The sequence below is a fragment of the Poecilia reticulata genome, linkage group LG5, assembly GCF_000633615.1.
Source record: "Poecilia reticulata strain Guanapo linkage group LG5, Guppy_female_1.0+MT, whole genome shotgun sequence".
NCBI classification, from domain to species: Eukaryota; Metazoa; Chordata; class Actinopteri; order Cyprinodontiformes; family Poeciliidae; genus Poecilia; species Poecilia reticulata.
Window position 1 is genome coordinate 28,940,103 of NC_024335.1, and position 10,099 is coordinate 28,950,201.

Genomic DNA, 10,099 nt, shown 5'->3' on the forward strand with positions numbered 1-10,099 from the left:
ATTCCAGGTAAAAACGAAAACAGGGAATTTTACCTGGGATCCAGCTGGTCCAGCCTCTTATGCTGCGTGTGTGTGTATATATATATATATATATATATGTGTGTGTGTGTGTGTGTGTGTGTGTGTGCGTGTGTGTGTGTCCTCTTTGTATATAAAGAAGTGTCGAGTATCTTTAAAAATTGAAACAGCTCATAAATGTCTTAAAGCTTCAACATCTTTATTTTTCTACCATAGAGTTTGCAGTTGTCTTTTTGAGAATTAACCACCGGTAGGCCTGTCACAATGGGCAACAAATCAATGAACCGTATAATAAGTTAAAAGTGAGCACAATAATTTTAGCCGATACAGAGATGCTCCCCTTTAACAATGTTGAAAAGCCACCATTTTGAGCGTTTCTACTGCATTTTCAGCTTTTGAGCTTTCCCTTATATATAGATTATATATAGCAACCAGACTGCTGATTAGATTGACACAGGGATTTCAGTTGGACTCCTTTATTAAAATAATGAAATATCCTCCACATATAACTATGTTTAAAGTTAGCTGATATTTTTTTGTCAAACCAAAACAAAAAAGTGAAAAAGTTTTTGTTGAAGATTTTTGAAGCTAAGATAATTTATCTCTGTTCAGTAGTCTAACAGCAATACAGCACAACAAATGGGATCTAGGATCTTTTGTACTGCAACACTGACATCTAGTGGTCAAATATGTGCACTACATCCTGGTGTGAGCAAAGCCTATCAAAAAAAGGCTTACAGTAAATTAATATAGGATTATGGCGATTTGGTTTTTCCCTACATGACCTCACTTCACCTCTTGGATGTTAGCTTTGCTTTATCAAGCTTTGCCATGTAAACAGATGATAGATGAACATGCTTCCATTTTAGAGCTGTTTCAATAAGAAGCATGTAGAAAATGTGGAGTTGTTCAGAGACAGTCCCACCCATTGGCTACACTGTAGCTGATGCTGAACTTTCAAAGAAGAAAGAAATAATAATTGAAGTAATGTAAATCTTCAGTGACTTCCACTTATACAAACCCCTGATAAAGGCACTGGTTGAACTTCACCTTCACATATTGAGCTGATCAACGTACTGCTTTGTTATTAAAATCAAACATGTCTCCCAGAGTGTACTAGCATCCCTGGATGGAGTCCCTTTAACCCACGCCATGGAGACAATTGACTGCTCCTGGAACCTCAGGTGGTTCGAGAGATGATTGCATCTTTGATTATCAGACCACGGTGTTCTTATGTCAGTCATCAGAGGAAGTCAGCTAAACCTGTTGACACCTGACACCAGCGGGTCGTATTACATTCTGTCCTGTACATATCAGCCTACCTCTGCTCTATGTGCTCCTCCTTCATGGCTCCTCATCTTTCCTCATAACCCTCATCTTTTTTTAGAGCTGAACAAACATATTCCTCTCATGTTGCTGGGGTACAAGCTATGTCCGTGGAAGAAAGGGGAAGTCACGTGCTTGATGCCACAGAGAGTCAGGGACAGTCTGTCTGGGATGTTAGTTTGTTCCCTTCTAAGACCAAACAAGACGAGTTATTCTCTGCTGGTACGATGAAAATTGAGGCAGAAATCACAAATCTGTGCAGCCGTGTTCTCACCACTAACATGCATAACAGTAAGCAATCGTACAATATCTCCTCAGCACAAATTTTCACAATCTTACTTTAAAAATACAGTCAGTCTAAAGCTCCAAGTGACATTTTATTTTAAAGAATCATTTGAAAAGCCTTTCCATGCATAATTCTTAAAATAAAAAACATTTATTTGAGAATAAAACATAATTTAAATGGTGCAGTAACCTTGCTTAGGCATATTTTGATTTGATTTGCACATTTTTAAACATGCTTTTGGATAACAGTGCAGAATTTAAGCCAATATTGCAAGTGATCAGTTTTCTAAAATATGCATCACGTGCTATGCATAGCATTCTGATCAATGCCCTCTTTCCCTGTCTGGTTAGCTGGACATCCATGTCTTGGTAGGTCTGCAGTTGATTCATCCTCTCTCCATGTTCAGATGTCGGTTTGAACAGAGTTCTGAAATATCATTCTTGACTTGTCTGCTGTGTTCCTTGGTCTTCAGTATGTCGTTTGTTCTCTATGTTCTCTAGGAAACCTCTGAGGTCAGAAACAGAACATCTATCGATCCCTTAGATGCACAGGATCACAGAACTACCTGTGATTAAGAGTTACAGGTAGTCACTTCTTAGTAATTAGGTGATAATCTGAAAATCTGTAAAGCGGGTTCCTTGTTCCTTGCCCAAATGTATAAGACATTTTTAAGATATTTATTTGAAACAACTTGAAACCATGTATCCTTCTTCTTTGTACTTTACAATTATGCACTACTTTGTGTAGCCTTATCACATAAAATCATAAAACAATTTGTAGACGTAAGTGGTAGTAATGTGGCAAAATGTAAAAAAAAAATAAAAAAAAAAGGTTTAAAGGAGAAGATAACATTCACTGCAGGCATCAAGACTTTTTCAGCGATTACCTGAAACACCATTTCTCTATTGCTGTATGACTGACTGGTTGAGGGCTCACATGGTGGCTACCAGATCAAAATCTACATTTAGCCTTTGCAGATGCAGAAAGTCCAAAGACATAAAAAGCCAGAATGTACAAACCAAACAAAGAAAGAACAAAACACTATGGTACAGCCGACGACAAACCTTTAAACTTTCTGTTCTACCTAATCGACAGTGTTCTGAATCACACATTGTGTCCTAGTCCAAGAACACGGTGACAGTAACTGGAGCATGCACCGCCACATCCTGTGGCAATAACATGTATGCACATTGGATCCTGGCACAGATGCAGACAACTCGTTCTGCTCACACCGGTCGCACAGATAAGCTGTTGCCTTAAGCAACCCAAAAACTCATACTGTTGTACGCTGTGATGAATAATGTCTGATGTTGTGCAATGAGACGAGAAAAATATTAATGATTTTACAGTTGACTGCTAATAGAACATAATGTATAAAATAAATGTGAATACAAATTTATGTGGAAAGTAATATCTGAATTCTAATGAAGGCAGTGAAGCTGTTTAGATTTATCCCAGCCTCATTAAACAACATAAAGATGACCTGCAGAGAGACTAATCCAGGAGAATAACTATGCAATGTCTGTAGTCAGAGTTGATGTGTAATACTGCAGCACACACGTGGAACACGGGACCTAGAACAGGACAGCAGGACAAGACTTTGATTTGGGCTCTGACGGAGGCTGTGTCTTCCATGATGTAATCACTAAGCATGATTTCCACACTTTCATATCCGTGGTCCACCTCGAGCCAAACCACGGTGTGATGATCCCAGGCTAGAACCCGGAGGCCTAACCAAACAAGCCCAGGCAGCCCTTTAAATGTCCTCGTTGTCCTCTGCGCCGACACCTCCGCTCACACGCCAAAGACAGCCACAGGCCTCTGCGGATGCAGTCAGGGAGGTACAGCCTGCTCGTTTGCGCGGGTTTTGGTGCTTGTGTTTGAGATTTGCGCAGAGCAGCAAAGTTATCCCAAAACCGCAGCATCATCCAGAGGATGCGCAAAGAGGCGAGGCCCGTTGCCCACACCGGGCGCCCCGAGAACACTGCGGCGAGACGCGAAAACACATCTCAGTTTCAGCAGAGTTTGCGGCACTCTGTCCTGCTGTCATTATCTGTTCCTTGACGCCGTGAACTCCATAGCTCCGGTTCCCCACAGCCGGGACACCACCCGATGCGTCAGCGCGACGTTAAAGCTCCAACTACGAGAGCATCATAGAAAGATTATGTCCGCTTACCTGCGCTGGTCTGCTGCGTCGCCCCCGCTGCGGTACCCGGCGCTGTCAGCTCCGCAGCGACATCGCAGGACCTTCTCCCTCCTCTGTGCGGTCGGTGTGAGTGGAACGATGACTCCGTGTTTCCTGTGAGAGCAGCCGCAGCAGCAGCAGCAGCAGCAGCTTTCCCTGTTTCTGTACCTCTGCCCTCCTCAGCTGTTTTCCCTCTGGCTCGCGCAGCGCGCATCCCTTCTCTGCTGCCGCGTGCACACGCTTCGGAGTCAGGTGGCGGGAAGCTGTGCAGCCGGAGGAAACTGCCCCGCAGGGCAGAACATCATGGCGGAAATTTAGTCCGAAAGCTTCAATCATATTCAGTTAATTCAAATGTTGTTAAAAAGCCAATTTATTTCAGTAGCCTATCCTAATTCACTCGGTGAAAGACGCACGAATATTTACGCTAATTATTTTATGCTTACATCTAAAGAAAACACACTTAGGAATAAAATATGTCAGACCAATGAAAAAAATGACAATACAGAAATGTGGACTAAATAGAAAGTATTAATACTTGTTGAAAGTTTATTTTCTAAATGTACTTTTAACCTGCAAACGAGCACATACATACATACAGACAGACAGAGAGACATACATGATTGATATGTTTGACTGTGTCCTAATGGGATAGTGAATGGACTAAATTTATATAACATTTCTCTGGTACTGACCACTTAAAGTACTTTACATTAGAGCTACATTCAAGTCACATATATAGACATAAATCAATATCCCAAGTTGCCTTGCCCGTGGGTATATATGTGACAGATGGAAGTTGGAATAGAACCCACAACCTTCCGATTGCTATTACTCTATACCACTGAGCCACAGCTGCAAGATGTCTTGCAATCAGAACATTTTGCCAATCAGAAGTACTTGCAATACTCATTATGTTAAGACACTGGTGTTGCAAGGAGTGGCTTCCTGCCAATCAAGAAGCCCTTAACATTCACTTGATCACCTTATTGATCCTGAAGAGCCAATGTAACATTCTTCTCTTCCACATCCAGCTTTAGAGGCTCCAAGGTTATCCCCTACATCAGGCTTTTTATCCCTCTGTTTACCGGAATCACCTAACAGTCTTGTGCTTAGACAGAAGCCACAGTGCCAGACGTGTTAAAATAGTTGCTTTACAAATGACGTTTTCTTTTGATCCATCCATCATGTCCATTTATCTCTGAGGTCATGCAGCATAAGGTTGGATATGCCCTGTACAGGTTGCCAGTCCTTCACAGGAGGCATCTAACCACATTTTTTATTTGATAGAATTAATTCAGTGCCTGCAACGGTACTTGGTTCAAATTTAAGTTTCATAAACCACATTAAAAATGTAAAAGAAAAGAAAAAATCTGAAGAACATTGCCTGAGGGCATCTGTTTTTCTCCAAGTCGACTGCAGAGACTTTAGTTTATGCTTTTTAGAACTTGCAGAATAGCTTAACGTCTTTCTTTTCTGGTCTTCCTAAAGGAACTTTAACTCCACATTACAGCTACTTCAGGACTCGAAAGCGAGCTCACATTACACTAAATTTAAAGTCTTTGCACCGACTACACGTACATTTCAGAATTGTTTTTTGTAATGCTCTGAATAGTTTTTGCCCACCCAATTTGTCATATTTGCAAAGGGTCTCCTGTAGGTAATTAGGGTGAAAACTAAAACTTAATCCTTACATAGACGTGTCCCTTAGCTGGAAATCAGCCTTTCTGTAGACCTGATTCCAGTTGCTAACTTAAACACATTTACATTTTATTTGAAGCTTATAGCTATTTTGTACCTCTTAAAGTTTAATAAATTCTTTTTGAGCAGTCCAAAAACATGACTTCTGGATCAACTGAAAACCCTAAAAAGACCTGTAGGTATGAGAATGTGTGTCCCTGTGTTGCCCCATCGTGGACTGGCAACCCCAGTCGATGACCCGTATAACCTATGTCTGGATGGACAAGCAGATATAGACAGTAGATAGAATTCTCTCCTTTTCCAGCATATGTATGTCCAGTGTTTCCTTGTTAATGTAAACTGTCCTGACTGGATGGCCCAGGAATTAGAGCCATGGATGATTATGGTCTGAGTCTTATAACCAGGGGCGTCGTAAAGGGGAGAAATGTTAAGACAATTCCAAGGGCCCCTGACTGACAGGGGGCCCTCCACAAAATAGTTTTGTTTTTTTTTCTTCATAGAAATAGAATTTTTTTTTTTTTACAACTGTCAGAAACATTGTTTAAATTTTAAAGAGTTTAATTGGCAGCAGTGTTGTCTCAATTGTATTGATTCCAGTGTCCCGAGCCGCGTTGTATTAATCGTTTTTAGGTTTGATTTTTACCCAGTGTCATGTGGTGGGGTTGGTGGTGGTGAGGATAGAACGCTGAGACCCAGGTTATGGTGAAGATGACGGTGTTTAATGATGAAGCAACAGTTCAACACAGGCGGCACGTCAGAGAGTTATCGCACAGCTAATACCGGTAGCTACTGATAGACAGGACTGAAACTAAAACAAGCAACCTCAGAACTTCACAGTTCTTCTGAGGAAACTGACTGACTGACAAAGACGACTAACGTATGACGATAGACATATGACGAGGATCCAACGAAGAACACAGACAACAGGTAAGACTAAATACACATGGGGTAATCAAGGGAACGAGACACACCTGGGAGACAATCAACGGGGGAAGACGCAGAGACAGGACTCACAGGAAACAGGATCATACAGAAACTAAAAAATAAACACATAGAAACACGGATCACGACACCCAGCAAGATTGTTTTAGATTTAATATTAATCCTGTAGTGTTGTCTCGTTTCTTTTAGCATTTATCTTTTACACACCAGCCATGTACTCCTTTTAGTGTTTTGTTCAGCAGTATGGTCTTGTTTCTCAGAAATTTAAATTAGCCTCCTCCAGCATTCATTCATTCATTAACAGCAAAAAAGTCAGCATTGCCTATCTGGCCAGAATTCTTAACATTTAAAATAAAAAATCTAGCAGCGGAATAAAGAAAAGCCCCAGTGCAAGACGCTACATAAGGCGTCCTCGGTCCTGCTAATATCCTTAACATCTAAAATAAAAAATCTAGCACTGAGATAAAGAAAAGCCCCGGTGCAAGACACTACCTAAGGCATCCTCGGTCCTGCTAAAAACCATTGGCTTTAACAAAAACAACAGAGAAATTATGGTATCCTAATGGGGCTTCTCAGGTAGATCTTCAGTTTTTCAAGATCCCAATCTAATCAGAGTCACTTGACAAGTCATAGTGAGGTATAAACCACACTCGTCTGGAACTCTCTCTTTCTCTAATTATGTCAGATTCAATCCCAGATGTTGAAGGTATTGGTTCCTCTTCTCTGTCCATGTGAGACTTCATCCAAATACATATGCAAGGGAATGACAAACTTGGAATTTTGCAGTATGTTGAAGGTGAAGGACTATCAGACACAATGGGATCTTCATACGCTGTCCTTCATGGACTACTGAGGACAGGGGATGACAAAACAGGATCTTCACTGACTGGGGGACTGATAGCATGAACTGAAATAATGGGACCTTCACAAGGCATTCGTAGTGAGGGACTGAAGACAGGGGAGGACAGAATGAGATCCTCACATGCACTCTTAGGTGAAAGACTGAAGGGTGGAAAAATGGGATCCACCCAGAATGTCATGGGTGAGGGACTGGAGACAAGGGATGACTGAAAAGAATCCTCATGCACCGTCCCTTGTGAGGGACTGAGGACAGGGGATGACAGAACGGGATCCTCACAGAACGTATTTGTGGAGGGACTGACAACAGGTTCCTCTTCATCATCGCTGTCCCTGGTCTTCTTGGCAGGGGGCTCCTCTTCAGAGTCACTGTCCTTTGTCCTCTTTCTGTTTATGCCAGTCACAGATGTCACACGAGCCACATTCCCTACCAAACCTACCTGATGACGTTGTGAGATACCAATAGGTCTGGAGTCATCTGGACTCAAAAGGCTCTTCCCGCTTGTCAAGTCCATGTATGGATTCAAGTGAGGTTAACTGAGAAATGCTCTCTTGAAGCTTCTGAGCCATTTTGATGTCTCATATGTATTCAAAATTTGGAGGAAGAACCTCAAGTAGCTCTGACTCAGCGTAAGGACGGTCCACTATCGGACTGCAGCTGGTAGTACTGATCTACTGGAGGCTAAGAAGCCTCAGAGTGAAAATCTTTCCTGCCGACAGCCACCAGTGTAAAATAACTCTTTGAAGAAGCTTAATTAATGAGTTACAACAACATTTAATTTCCCTTTGGGATTAATAAAGTATTTTTGAATTTGAATTCTGTCAATATTACTCTCTCTATGGAGACAAAGAACATCAACAAAATGGATTCTCTAAAAGTAATTCTCTCAAACTAAAATAATACGTTTCCAATCACCACACCACTATTAATATTGCTGACTCTTTCTGAAAATGGAATCAGCGTGAAAATATATTACAGCTCCAAATGTGCAAAGGACCAACACAGCATTTCATAAACAAGTAATTATTCAAAACTCTTCTTTCTTAGAAAAATAAAACTGAACAATAATAAAAATATGAACTATTTAGTAATAACACAGGATAAACATTTTTCTAAAATATCTAAAAGCTATGTAAACAGAAATATATATCTAAAAACTTTTCTAATCTTCAAGTGTTAAGGTTTTATTTCAAGCAACATATCCAAGGAGGCCAAATATGTTTTTGAGACATTTTTGAAACCTGGATCAGGTACTGACTTCTTATTACAAAGATCTGAATAAAACAAGACAGATCTTCTAAAACCAGAAATAACTTTTTAAACCACATAAGCAGTGTTAAACTACTAAAAAATTAGATCTAAAAGAGATAAACTAAATAATTTATGGATATTATAGGAGGTACATGTTTGAAAAGTTTTTGTCTTTCTTAAGTTTTTATTGAAGTAATTTCATATAATTTCACCAATGTATCCATGGAAACTAAATATGTTTTCGCATTTTTCAAAAAAATGGACAAAGAATTGGAGTCATGAAAGCTGATTTTCACAAAGAAATCATTATTTCGTATTTGAAAATCAGCTTTGATTGAAGATCACTACGACACAGACACACACACACACGTGTCCACACACGTATAATGCTTATTACTGGGGTGGTCAGTGGTAGGAGTTTGCCCTGCAATGGCCCGCCTCTGTTGTTGTGTCCTTGGTCAAGACACTTCTCCCACCTTTCTTGTTGGTGTTGGTTAGAATCCATTAGCTTATCGTTATCAGAGAGTCAACCTGTACATGAATGGAAATTACTGATTTTATGTAAAGCGTCTTTGAGTGTCCCAATAAATCTCTACAAGTCTGATGTCAATTGCCATGGAAACCAAATATGTTTTGTCAGGGTATTTTTTTAAAAAAAGGTCAAGAACAAGCAAGTTTTCCTGTTTGTTTTTTTCAAACCAGTATAACAATTTTTCTCAAACAGTAGTGCTAACATCCCAGACATTTATCCACAAATTTCAATAAGCTAACACATAAGTCACAAAAGAATTAACTCACAAATTTGTTTAATCAGACAAATGCAACATAGACCTATTAAAGCTATATATTTCAAAGAAGTGAACAAAATTTCTAAGTATTGGACTACAAAGTCATCAAACCTGATACTATTAGATTAAATAGCACCATTTTTTTTTAGCTTTTTCAAATCAATTCACCCATGTTAGCATTCTAATCCATGTTAGAACCCATGTTTTTAGCATAGAATGCTAACTCATGTTAGCATTCTATGCTAAAAAAACAAAAACAGATCAACATGTGCCTATCTTGAAAAAATAATAAAACTAAACAATTAAATCATAGACTGTCATAGGGAAAATAAATTTTTTAAAATGCTTTTTAAAGTAATATTAAATATGTAAAGCATTTCATTCAGCGTATCCATGGATACCGAGTGTGTATCACTGCATTTTCCAAAAAATAATGGTCAAAAACAAGCTAATTTTCCAACAACTGGACAGAATTTTAACTGTTTTTTTTCTTCTTCTTTCTTTTCAAATCAGCATAACAGTTATTCTCAAACACTAGCGTTAATAAAGCATTGGACGCAAAGTCATTAAACCTGATACCCTCGTACAGCACCTGTTTCAATTTGCAGACTTTAGGATATGCTTAAAAAAAACAGGTCTACATGTTGCTTTCCTACAAAAATAACAAAACTAAACAATTAAATTACAGGCTATTAAAGGGGAAAATACATGTTGTTAAATGTTTTTCTTAAGTAACACTAAATAGA

At 39.4% G+C, this 10,099-nt stretch overlaps 1 protein-coding gene across 35 annotated transcripts in view; it reads right to left on the reverse strand.

The window, feature by feature from the left end:
• The window catches only part of nfasca (neurofascin homolog (chicken) a), a 106,068-nt gene extending 102,004 nt beyond the window's left edge, over nucleotides 1-4,064 (reverse strand). For 26 of the 35 annotated variants that reach the window (XR_001776618.1, XM_008410279.2, XM_017304750.1 and 23 more), the window contains exon 1: nucleotides 3,807-4,063. The gene's annotated coding sequence lies outside the window, so the exon portion shown is untranslated. Of the gene's footprint in view, nucleotides 1-3,806 lie in introns of all 35 variants that reach the window. The other 9 variants (XR_533796.2, XR_533797.2, XR_533795.2 and 6 more) reach the window with 3 other exon arrangements.
• Nucleotides 4,065-10,099: the final 6,035 nt, after the last annotated feature.